This window comes from Spea bombifrons, chromosome 3, assembly GCF_027358695.1.
Source record: "Spea bombifrons isolate aSpeBom1 chromosome 3, aSpeBom1.2.pri, whole genome shotgun sequence".
Lineage (NCBI taxonomy): Eukaryota > Metazoa > Chordata > Amphibia > Anura > Pelobatidae > Spea > Spea bombifrons.
Window position 1 is genome coordinate 83,693,951 of NC_071089.1, and position 13,239 is coordinate 83,707,189.

General features: G+C 41.7%; 1 protein-coding gene across 5 annotated transcripts in view; it reads left to right on the forward strand.

Moving 5' to 3' along the window:
• The window catches only part of LPP (LIM domain containing preferred translocation partner in lipoma), a 110,156-nt gene that overhangs the window by 6,425 nt on the left and 90,492 nt on the right, over positions 1-13,239 (forward strand). For 3 of the 5 annotated variants that reach the window (XM_053458772.1, XM_053458771.1, XM_053458776.1), the window contains exon 2: positions 8,601-8,673. The exons of the other annotated variants lie outside the window; for them this stretch is intronic. The gene's annotated coding sequence lies outside the window, so the exon portion shown is untranslated. The remainder of the gene's footprint in view (positions 1-8,600; positions 8,674-13,239) is intronic. 5 annotated transcript variants of the gene reach the window in all.

The window sequence follows — 13,239 nt, forward strand, 5'->3', positions numbered from 1 at the left end:
TGCATGTGTGAACGTTTAGAGCCTGAGTGGGCTTTTTCTTGGCAGAGGGTAGTTATATATATTTTACGTGGCTACTACCTAACGTAGAGTTTTCTAGTTCTCATATCCAAAACTTTGTTTCTGATTGTTAAATCGTAGGTGTTGCATCTACAGAAATCCGTCGGTTTTAAGTGGTAGATGTTACTACATCAGTCAGTGCATTTTAATTAATAATTCCTTTATTTATTTTGTCTAAACTCTTGTCCTTTTTAGCAGATTTTGTCAACATGCACAACATTCACATCTGACCTCACTAAATCAACTTCCGCTTAACTCCTCGAGGAGATCCTCTGCGTTGTCCGGAATGTGCAAAATAAAGACATTTCACAACAAGAAAAGGTCTTTAACTTGTGTCCCTCGTAACATCTGCACATATTTGGGCCACATGCCTCTCATTTGCATTGTCCGTTTTGCTTGATTTGCAATGCCCGGCTGCTAATTTTAGCTGCAGATGCTACATCTGCACATTTTTTCGCTTTATTACGAGCTTCATCCTGAGAAGAAATGGGCTTTGTTGTGTCCTTGTCGTATTGTCGGTAATATTTGGCTTTTGAAAAGTCAATGTTTTTTAGACTTTTTTTTTCCTTCTTCTTATTTCACTGTTTTCCAACTTTACATTGGAGAATGCATCATTTTACATCAAGCAGGTTTAGGAACCTAATGTAGATGGCAGAGGGTGATGATAGTTGAAGTCCAGCATTATCTAGGTGTGGGTTGTCTGATACTTGCTTGGGAGCGGTTGTGGTTTGTTTTTGCGTCTCATGGACCATGTTGGAAACGCAGTGTGCCGGCCTAGGCATCGGCTTTAGTCCAGTGGCTTGTGATGAGTAGCACGATGAAGCGGATAAAGAACCAAATCGGTAATGTGTTTGTATAGGACGTTGGGCAGACACGTAACCGGCTGTCCTGTTGCTTTAATTTCTTGGTAAGTAAACCTTGGTGGTGTTTTTCCAGGTGCGGCAGTGCGTGTGTATCTTCAGTCTGATAACCGAGCAGCAAAGTAAAGGGAATGGCGTGACTAATGCGTGTTTTGTCCTTCAGCTATGTGTATCTATAACCTCCTCCTCATAAGATCCAGCTGCGCTTCTGTTGCATGGATTTTATGGCCTATAAACCACAGTATCCGCTTCAGCAGTTTTGAGGAAGGATGCGTAATGTGGCTATGGATGGTTGTAGAATTTTCTTTGACTATTTTTACCCACTTAAGGAATTCCTGAGAAACATACATATTTTCACTAATGGGAAACATGGGCACTGTTATACAACAAGGGTTTTTATTCACTAAACGGTGAGTTTCATGTTGCCGCATTAGCCGTTCGGGTCAGTGTCATCTGTAAGAAAGGTTAAGTTGGATAGTGTATCAATTCCCAGCATTCCCATATTATCGAAAGCCACAATAGGCATTGCTATTCATTATCTTTTTATTTATATAGCACCAACAGATTCTCCAGTGCTGCACAATGGCTCGTTCAGGCAAATGTAAGCAAAAGAATATTATTCATGTTGATATTCCCAGCCATTTTGTACTTATGATAAGCAGCGCAAGACTTTGTGGTGGCCGTTTCTTTAAATTACTTCTCCAATTCATTATCTTCCCCTGCTTAGCTTTCCTGTTGATTTCCTGAGTGATGCCGCTGTGATCATGACGTAACAGTAGTAGGAACAATAGCACTTGGACATTTACTGTGGGTGTTTTTTTTATTTATTTTTTTTTTTTTTACAGCCCAAGAAGGCAGTGTATAATGTATATCATTTTTAAATGAAAATATTCAATTTTGGTAATAAAATACATTTTTCTTATTAGCGGTTACTCTGTTACATAAATGGCTTTCTATAGGTCACAGTCGTATGCAAATTCTTGGTGAAGCCTTGCTGCTCCCTAAAAGAAAAGGAAGCGTCCCAAAAATGTCCATAGAACGGACTTGTTTCTCTGAGCTCAGTTTGAATTGTGGTAGTGGGAGCTGGAGCTGCATCCCAGTTACTGCCACTTGATTTTATTTTTATTTCTAAAACTACTTTTTGTGGCTCTAGTACTTCCAGTGAAAGCAATGCCCCCCCCCATTAATTTCACTGGAAGTCCTTTACTTTCACATTACTGTCAATGATTGGCAGCTTAAGCACCCAATCACCAGCAGGAAAAGCGCAAATGCATTTGGTGGGATCTCTTATTTATATAGCGCCAACATTTTGCACAGCACTTCTTATATTACATCTGTTCAATGGGTACAACAAGACGAGAATTGACAGACTAATTGCACCTTTTATGTGCATTAAAGTGCATCCGGTTGGTTGGAATGCCCCTTAAAATAGATAATGTACAGTTTCTTGAAACAAAATGTAAACGGGTGAACAGAAGAATTGGAGTTTTCTGCTTGTATTGAGTACTACATGTAAGTCCGTTTTTTGCAATTGATATTTTTATTTAATGTTGTGGGAATAAACTTGAAATACTTTTGTATATACTTTTGGCTTTTTCCATGGAGTGCAACTCCATTCAATTATTAATAAAAAGTGTTAATAAAATGCTTTATTTGTGTTCTAAGTTTTATTTACATAGATTGCTATCAATGGATCAAAGTATTTAGCCGCTTGAAACTTTTTGAGGTCTGGTGTGTGTGATCAGGGAAAACGAACTCCCTCGTAACAGCACATCATGAGGATATATTATATTGTTGGAAAATGGGAGGAAGGCTTATAAATGCCTTTTTATAGTTTAAAACTATCGTATCTGATCAGAGCTACTGATAATAACATGACAACTTATGTTTTGTTATAAATGAATATAATGTCCATATTAATTTAGGGGGGAAAAAGAGAGCCTGAATATGACTACCCTATAGGAAAAAAGTTTTACTAAATATTAATTCATGTAAACTATTTCATATTTAATAAAAATTTAATGATTTTTTTGCCCAATCCCGCCCTCTCCCGCAATGTGGGTGTTCCGCTCCTGCCACATTTGTGGCCAATCCCGCCCGCTCCCGCCACATTTGTGGCAAGCACGCCCACCTCCTTACCTGAACTGCAGATTTCCCACGCAGTCCTGCAAGGCTGCCTCGAGTTGCTCCCTCACATAGTCTTTTCTCTTGCTCATCACATCACGTGACTCCGTTTTTGTTCCTGGGTGGAGCAAGAGAAGATACACTGTAAGGGAGCAGCGGGAAGGCAGCCTTGCGGGACTGCGCAGGATTATCGGGACCGCCCGCTCTCCCGCCCGCAACACCAGCAAGACCGGCCGCAAGTGTTTTGGTGGGTTCCGCAGGACCCGCCTCCCAATGCTGTCCTCTACTTCAGACTCCCTGGTGTGTATGTAGTGGGGGCAGCTGGTGGAGTTCTTCTATGAATGAGCACTGGACTGCCGGTGGAGGTTTGTGCGATGCGTGCAGACAACCTCTGCTACTGCCGGCACTTCTGTGGGGGCTTCTATGACGGAGCTCCGGCAACACATGACCATCCAGTGAGGAAGATCCGGGTCCCCTGCAGCGCTGCGGGGGATCTGGATCTTAGGTCTCATAGCCAGACACCTATTTGAGGCCTGATTATGATACAACCTCGAGTACAAGACGATGGTTATTTTTCAGAGCATTTACTCTGGGGAGAAAAAAAACCCTTGCCTTAAAATGGAGCAAATACGGTATATACAAACAAGACCTTTCCTGGTATTATTCAGAATTACAATATTTTCATTTTTACTGTATATTTGGTACTGGATATCATTTTTTTTAGTACTTATTAAAACAAATAAGTATTTTGCTTGATAGTTAGAAAGCTTTATGTGGCTCCTGTATGAAACAAATCCGCAGCAGGTCACCCTGCAATCCTTTTCAGTATTTATTAATATGTCTGCTAGTAGGGTTTACTAAAAAATGCAACCCAAACCTTTAATTTGCTGACAAACTTTCGCTGTTGTGATTATGGCTTTGTGGAAATTGGGCTGTAAATTGATTGTTTGGACAGTGATCACAGGCTTGTGCGTGGGATTTCACTTTGCATCCCGTGGAGACTCTGCGCTTGTTCTCTCACATGTAATTTTTCGAAACTTACACTCTGTTGGTTTCATTCTTACAGACTGTGCAGTTCCGTTAACCCTTTTTTTTTTTTTTTTTTTTTTTTACACCTTATAACATTGAAGTTAGGAGACTTCTTGATTCATAAACCTTAACTCTGTTCATCATCATATTTGCTAAACTTTCACATGAAATTGGGGCTTTTGGACAGCATGGCTTTATATTTTTAGTATATAATTTATTGTCCTGATCGTAGGCTGCCCTGGCAGGCACCTGTGCTTTAAGAGGCTGAATTAGGGGAAATAGGCAGCCTATATTCTTGACATAAGGGGCTTTTTTGTCTCCCCTCCCCCAATCTTGTTGCTGGGATGAGCTTCCCCAGTTGGACGACCTGCTAATGTGGCGAAGGAGCTCTGGACCTGCTGGCCTTGGTAGGGAGCACAATTAGGTACATATTCATGTTTTCTAATCCCCTATAGTAATGTCACAACATACTAAGTCTCTTTTAATGCTTATTATTCATTTAGATGAAAGTGACATGTTTTATTCACTGTCAATGACTAGGAACCAGATACTCTGCTGGATAGCTTGTCTGAGAGCATGTGCATCTGTACCTAAACCTGTACATATACTGGGAACTTATGTTTCCACGCTTTTTAGACATATGAAGCCTTTGTTTTCCCTGATTCACTGATTCCTTATTTAGTCTACGTCTGAGAACCAGTGGACAAAATACGTGCCAGATCTGAGAAGCTGCTCACAATTTTCTCGGTCTGCCAGCGTCTGGCTTTATGGGAGCTTCAGAGAGTATTATGATTTTGCCTTGAATATATAGTGGAGAGAAAACCATGTGCTGTACTATATTATATATAAAAAGAATGTAAATGAGACCAGACATTGATGCCATTTCATCTGTCCATTTTTATTTATGACCTTTTCTGTTTAAAGTTCAACAATATTGATCCATCAAAGAGAGTTATGTGTTTCAGGGAGAAATGAAAATAGGGCTGCAACTAACGATTATTTTAATAATCGATTAATCGGCCGATTATTTTTTCGATTAATCGATTAATCGGATAAAAAAACAATATGCAAATTTTTCGTTTATTTAAAAGAATTTTGCATTGTGCCCCCACCCCTTTGCACTGTGCCCCCACCCTCACTCTGCCCTGCATCCCCACCCCCACTCTGCCCTGCACCCAGTCTCACAGCCTGCCCTGCACCCAGTCTCACAGCCTGCCCTGCATCCCCACTCTGCCCTGCACCCAGTCTCACACCCTGCCCTGCCCTGCACCCAGTCTCACAGCCTGCCCTGCACCCAGTCTCACAGCCTGCCCTGCACCCAGTCTCACAGCCTGCCCTGCATCCCCACTCTGCCCTGCACCCAGTCTCACACCCTGCCCTGCCCTGCACCCAGTCTCACAGCCTGCCCTGCACCCAGTCTCACAGCCTGCCCTGCACCCAGTCTCACAGCCTGCCCTGCATCCCCACTCTGCTCTGCACCCAGTCTCACACCCTGCCCTGCCCCCCCACCCCCACTCTGCTCTGCACCCAGTCTCACACCCTGCCCTGCATCCCAACCCCCACTCTGCTCTGCACCCAGTCTGCCACCCTGCCCTCCCACCCCCACTCTGACCTGCATCCAGTCTCCTGGCCCCACTCTGCCCTGCACTCACATCCTGCCCTGCATCCCCTGCCCCCCCACCCCCTGTGCCGCGGACCCCCCACCCCCTGTGCCGCGGACCCCCCACTGTGCAGCGCACCCCCCCCACTGTGCAGCGCACCCCCCCCACTGTGCAGCGCACTCCCCCCCCCACTGTGCAGCGCACCCCCCCACTCACTGTGCAGCGCACCCCCCCACTCACTCTGCCGCGCACCCACACACACACTCTGCCGCGCGCACACACGCACACACGCACGCACGCACACACACACACACACACACTCTGCCGCGCACCCAGTCTCGCACATAAACATTCGCACAGACAATAGACATAAAGAGTACTTACCTCCGCTACGAACTTGTTCCACTTCCAACTTGATAGTAGACGCGCGTCACATCCGTCGTCACGTAGCTTGAAGAAGGCGGAGACTGCAGAGCGTGGAGCAGAAGCGGGGAACGCTGGCGGAGGTAAGTAAAAGGAGCCTAGTGCTCCAACGACGAATCGATCACTCGATTAATCGATAACGGAAATCGTTATCGATGATTTCCGTTATCGATTATTATCGATTTTATCGATTCGTTGTTTCAGCTCTAAATGAAAATGGGGGACCCAAATCGTTGTCATTGGGGCCTGACATTCCACATATTGGTACCACAACAAAGGCCAGTTTCATCTGCTGGTCACATCAGATCATTATACTGTCTCTGATGACCCATAAAAATTGCCTTTTGGACTTCAGGATGTTTCTTTTCTCTGATGTTGATGTTCACCTTGCTTGACTTCCAGAGAGCATTTTTTCCATGTTATGGACCTTCCGCAATGGCTGTGTTTTGGCTGTTCGTGGTGAGCTTTGAGAATAGGTAATAACTAGGTCCCCTGTAACATAACTAGTTAAGTACTTAAAAGGAACCCCTGTTGACATCACTGTTGAGCAGAGTGCATACAGTATGAAAAAAAGTTTAAAAAAGTAAAATGAAACTAGGATTTAAAAAACCAAGGGCTGATTAAGGTGCGACTAGATGGGCCTGATGGTTCTTATCCGCTGTCATGTTTGATGCTTCCATGAAAAAGCCTAGGTCAACAGATCTTCAGAAATAGTTTTTTGGGGCAGCTCTGGAATGTGAGTGCTGTCAGTGTTGTATCCCAAAGGCGATACTGCTATCATATGCATTAAACTTCTTATGATGGCTGGAGTGTCCCTTTTTTAAAGGGGTCATCCTTAAGAAAACGCGTATGTCCTATTATGCAAAATACATATGGAAATGAACGCAACTAATTTAAAAGATACTCTTAAAAAAAAAAAAAAAAAAATAACGTGTAATCAAACCATTAGCTCAGTGATGTAGAACATCATCTTTTTAGAACCTGAACATGTGTTCAGTGACCTGGAAGATTACGAGAGTTTGTAGGAGATGAATACCGTAATGTTCTACTTTCCTGGAAACACCTGGGTTAGTGAATATAATGTGCACAAAGCCCTATATATAATGAGGGGGGAGGACGGCTAGATGCCAGAAATGCTATGAGCGGCCATTTCTCCTTGACACAGCATTTTGTTGCTGTCCAGAAAGCGTAGGCAGGGGCGTATGGGCTCTGGGGATGCTCTGTGTGGGTTATGTACTAAACTGTTTCATTATGCATTATGAAGGGCTATCTTTGGGAGTTCCCCAAAGGTCAGTTTAAGAATGCTTAAGTTGACCTTGCATTATTTATTGCGAACTCTGAGATATCTTCACCAATTAAACCGTGGATTATGCAGGGCTCGCTCATCCTTTCTTGCAGGAGTTGTGTTGAGGTTCACCTTTACGCAAGTGAGATATATAGCAGGGGAAATCCTTCTGTCCCATAGAAGCAGTTTAACCCCAGTTGCACTCTTTTGTACTTTGTTCTTCAAAATATTTTGTAATGTCATTTAAGTGGGTTCTGAATGCCGTCCATAGGATTAGTTTAACCTGTTGCATTCTAAGATACTGGGTAGCCATACTGTTTTGGCAGACTGTGGCGACATGTTCATCGGCTGGATTGTGTTCCTCCTTGTTCTAGTAGGTCATCAGACTTTGGGTCTCCTAAAATTTCCTGAATTATGTGCCCTGTCGCTGTATACAAATGGGTTAATCAGCATGTTAAGCAATGTCCTGTGTGTGTGTGTATGTATGTATATATATACATGTCATATTACGGTATGTATATATAAATATATGTGTGTGTGTGTATATATATATATATATATATATATTAACTCTAATGTCTCAGTTTTTTTTTGGGGGGGGGTTACAATGTTACATTTATTTCCATGTTTTGTTTTAAATTTCTACTAAAGGGTAATGTGTTTTAGGTGTAATGGTCACTTGCTGGTGAATATTCGTTTTCTGCTAGAGAAATTGTTACTTCTCAATTCGTAAAATATCTTGCTGCAGAATACGATAAATGTTACTTGTTTTCAGACATAAGAACTTTTTTTCTTTTTTCCTTTTTTGGTACACGAGACGTTCCCGAAGCAGCCTCGCCTTTTGCTGCGTGTATGTGTTCTGCGTCCCTACACAATGCACAAAACCTTAAATTACATGCCTCTGTTCCAATGCTATGCTAGGAATTTAAGGGACATCAAGCAGGGCCCAGTCTCCCAGGGTTAATGATGCACGAGCACTGGAATTCTCTCTCCAGAGGCTTTTTTTCCCCCAAAGATCCAAAAAGGAGGGAAAGCTCGGAGACGGGTGATATTTGAAAGACTCCTTGGTCATGTTTTCCATATTTGGAAATGTTTACCCAAAGCAGTGATCTATTGAAAGAGGAGGGGAGGTGAGTCAGGCTTTGGTAGCAGGATATGAGCCTCAGTAGATGTGACATCCCCCTCCCAATGATTTCAAGCTTGATTTCGGCTCTCTTTCAGGTTTAGTTGCCCCGTGAGCCTGGATCATCTTTAAATCTGACTGCTCTGTGGCTGGAGAGCGTGGAAGACCGAGGTGAGTGACTGTATGGATACTGTCTGGTATGAATGAAAAAGCTCTGGTGGGGGTTTAAAAACCCATACACATCTACTTCACTTTTCAGTTTTTTTTTTTTAATAACTTGCCTTTTCTTTGCCTGTGAAGATAAAGAATAGTCTGTGGGCTGCTTTTCGCAATGGTTGCCCTACTGCATGTGAGCGAATACTGTATACTTAGATGTAGGGGGTTAAACACGGGGAATATCCTACTTGCCCAAAATTTCGTTCATTGTGGAGGGCGGCCATTTTTACTTCCCATGAGTACCTGGGCAATCTAGATCGCAGAAGTCCTAATTATGGGATGTTTGAGGAAGCAGCCGTGTAAAATGAAAGCTGTCCTTGACCATGTTCTTATTTCTCACTGTTAAACAGAAGTTTTCAGAAGGTAGCACTCCAGCCTCAGTATTATTGGAGCCGTTGTTTAGACGGTTAATCCGATAGATATCGAAGTTGGTTACCATTTTTATTTAAAAAAAAAATCATCTCTAGGGTCCTCAAGCAAAAGTCATTAAAGCATTAGGCAACCTGAACTGGTGGCCGCAATTGTTCCTGTAGATTCTATAAAATAGAATAGGCTAGTGGATAAGATGATCTGCTAGCCCTACTTTTAGGGTAGGCATATATGCATGGCTCAGTTACGTATACCAGTTTAGAGGTTGGAAAGCTCACATCAGCTACTATGGAGTATGACTTCAATCATGTAAAGCAAATCTAATGAGAGTCATGGTGCTAGGTAAGAATCCTCTATCCTTTATACAAATTGTTAATCCTTAACACAAGGCAGATATGTCTATATATAAATATGTATGTATGAATAGCGTATACATACATATACTGCAATTTTTCTTATGAACACTCTTGAAAAATTGGCTGCCATAGCTACCTATGTAAGTTCAGGAAGATCATGCAAACAAAAAAGATCGTGTTTGTAATCGTCATTTTGCCAGTTTCTATGGCAGTTTGCTCTTTTGGCCCATTCTGATGTCATACAGTGCTGTATCAGGACATGTGCTGTATTCATCCTGTGACGTCATGTCTCGTTATCTGTATAACTTGGTTGCTGTGGCAACCTCTTAAGTAGTTAGTTCTATGTGTCTGCACACGTATATGTGCTTCCTGCTGCTTACCGTCTGAAGTCAGCTGCTAGCCTTTGGGGGAATAACACGGAAATACTTTTCAAATAGTTAAGACGTTGACAGAAAATTGGTTATCGGGGAAAAAAAGGGTGTACGTCTGTCTTTTAAGGTGGTACTTTTGTGCATTTAACTGTAAAGTTTGCCGATGCTCAAATGATCCAGTGGTAGTAGCAGAATCCACTGCTAGTTATAGTGCGGCCATGAACAATATATTAAATATGGACCGCATTTAGCAGCGTTTAGATGGTAATGACTAATCCGTGCTTTTGTGACATCTCATCTGGATCACGCACTATACCTAGGCATCTTACGCCTATGTGAGTAACGGTACAATGCTCATTCCCAAGCATCCAAGTTATATCTAACCAGTTTGTTAAAATTGTTAAAGAGGATATGTGGTTAGTAATTTTGCCCATTTTATTTTTTTTTTGGTCGACCAAATCTTTAAGATCACAAGTGCACTTAGACAGATTTTTAAATAATCCAAATTGATCAACCAGTTGGGAAGAAGCCAAGTTCATGCCAGGGAATATCATAGAATGGAGATAAAGCTGAGCGTGAGAGTGCAGGCAGCTCCAAATGTGGAAATGCGCTAAGAGCCTTAACTGCTGAATTTATTTTCATTCCACATCACAGCATTTTTATGGTAAATAATCAGAGATAAAAAAATCTGGGGATAAACACAGAATAATCAGAGGCTTAACTATGGACAAACCTCTGTGACGGTTTTGGAAACAGGGTACTTTTTAGCCCTGCATGATGCATAGTGATTATGGTAGGATGACATTCATGAATTGATTTATTCTATGCGTTATGCAGGGCTGGCTTCCCATTTGTTTGCAGGTGAAACTGATTTAGTTTGGGCTATTATGATGCATGCTTAATTGATGAGATGAGGGGTTTATCACCCAAAAATGCTTAATTTTATGATGCTTACTTTAAAGCCTACCGGCACCAAGCAGCATATCCCTTCATATTTTTTCTTTTGCTAATGTAGCTGTACAGGTTAATTTGTTAAAATTAAACAGATGGGGTTTGATCCCATGGTGGCACACTTTTCAATGTGTGCTCAAATGGCATTTAGACCAACATCAGAAGAATGTTTTTTTTTCTGTGGGAACCAAGGTCTCAGGATGAGAAGAACGCTCAGGAGGGTGCTTACTTACAGATAATACTGAATGTCATCAAAAACTGAGACAAAACAAGGAGTACTTAGTTATGATAAATAGTTGCAGATGTCGCCTGTCAATGGGGTTATATCAGGCGCCAACAAATTTAGATGGCCAAAAAATGTAGGAGCCAGATTTTTAAATTGTACCTTACGTACATTTGCATACTTTAACATCATAAAGTAACAGACACTAATGCACACGCATGCTAACACCATACATTAATACACACACTAACACTATACTGTATGCTCATACTATATATATATATATAAGGGATGCAGCAAAATGAAAATTTTTAATTAAATTTAATTAAAAATTGGGCAAAAAAAAATCATTAGCTATTACCGGTTAAATAAAATAATAAAAGTTTTTTATATATATATAAATAATATAATTACTGAATTTGAATTCTTCTGTCCAATTTTAATGTGTTAACCACACTTTTATAACTATAATTTTGCTAGGAGGAGCAGTCACACTCCTATCATGCCCAGGCAGCCAGTACATGCTGGGACCTGGGCATGATAGGTGTGTGATTACAGCCTCCTTATACCATGCCACCCCACACACTTAGACATCCATGCTCACACACACACTCCCATACACACTCACACACTCATACTCATATTCCCTTAATCACGCATACTTGCTCATATACCCTCCCCCACCCCCTTACCTGAACTGCAGATCTCTCACTCGCAGACTTCTGCAGGGGTCCTGCTGCTTCCCTCTGTGTTGCTTGCACTCTGTGCAAACAACTTCTCTTGCCCCCCCAGGGGAAGAAGGAATGGAGCAGTCATGTGACGTGCTTTCCGCTGGATTTCTGCTTCTCCTTGCCGGTAAAAGAGACGCACTCTGTGCGACCAACGAACCGGTAAATAGCCTGGCCCTTGCGGACGATTATTCTCGCCGTTTTGTTTTTTTCGGCATTTGCCGATAATGCCCTTTTCAGCCGATATATTTAGGCCACCGGTATATTGGTGCATCCCTAATTGCAATTTTTACGCACTACACTCTTTAGCACTCGGCTGCTCTGCGAGTGTGCATAATCTACCGCGTTGTGGCTGAACTGTTGCTACTACTAGACATTTCCATTTCACGATAATAGCACTTACAGAGGACTGGGACCAATCTAGTTGGGCAGAAATTTCACGAACTGACTTGTGGCAAACTTGGCATCGTATGACACTGCTATGTTAAGTCACTGAGCTCTTAAGTATTACACATTCTACTGCCAATGTTTGTCCATGGAGGTGGCTGCATATGTTCTTGATTTTAGTTACCTGTTAGCAATAGATTTGGCTGAAATAAGGAGGGGTGTCCCGATACTTCTGTCCATATAGTGTATATTTTACACACAATCAAGAGTGACTTAAGAGCCAAAGACAACCCTCTGGTGGCACTCCAGATCTACATTACAGCATTCAGCAGGCTGTTCAGTACCTGCTCTGTTCAAATGTTTTTTTTTTTGTTTTTTTTTTATTAAATAAAGTTACTTAAGAATATTCTATTTACTTAGGTATTTGAATAATCCTCCTTAATACAGCCAGCTTCATCTTGTCTTGTTTTTAATTTGGTCATATTTGGGAACTGAAGTGGTTAGAGCGTCTGTAAGAGAAAATTAAACACCATTATTATTTCTGGAGTTTATTAGGTCCTGAAATGTTTATAGCATACATTCTCTACTTCAAGGGAATGGGGTCAACATTTTGTGTGTTCCCAAGGATGCTTTAAGGCTTAAGTAGTGTGCTACAGCCTTGTGTAAGGCAAGTGACAGTTCACATCTTTGACATGTATATTCTTAATATAAACTTGTCAATGCAGGCATTTACAGTTTTGATCTTCAAAGACCACCCATTGATTATTTTAAAAACTTTAAAGCAGCGTCCCAGCTATTTTCATATTAGATGCACATTGAACCCCGCTCCTGACCATCTCACACACTCCATTAGTCTCCTAAGCGACAGTGATACACTGTACCATGACTTCGCCAAGAAGATGGCAACGACACCTGCCGATACCATATCAAGGCTGTTATAACCCCCTGTATCATGGCATCAGTAGATCACTTAATCTTAGTGAAATCCCACCAGAAATGGAACATCCTCCCATCAGTGGTAGAGGTTAATAGAGCAAGGAGATGTAAACATGCATGGGATAGGCATAAAGCGATCTTGTGTACAAGATAAGACCAGTATTTACAGCAAGAATAATGGCAGACTAAATGGACTAAAT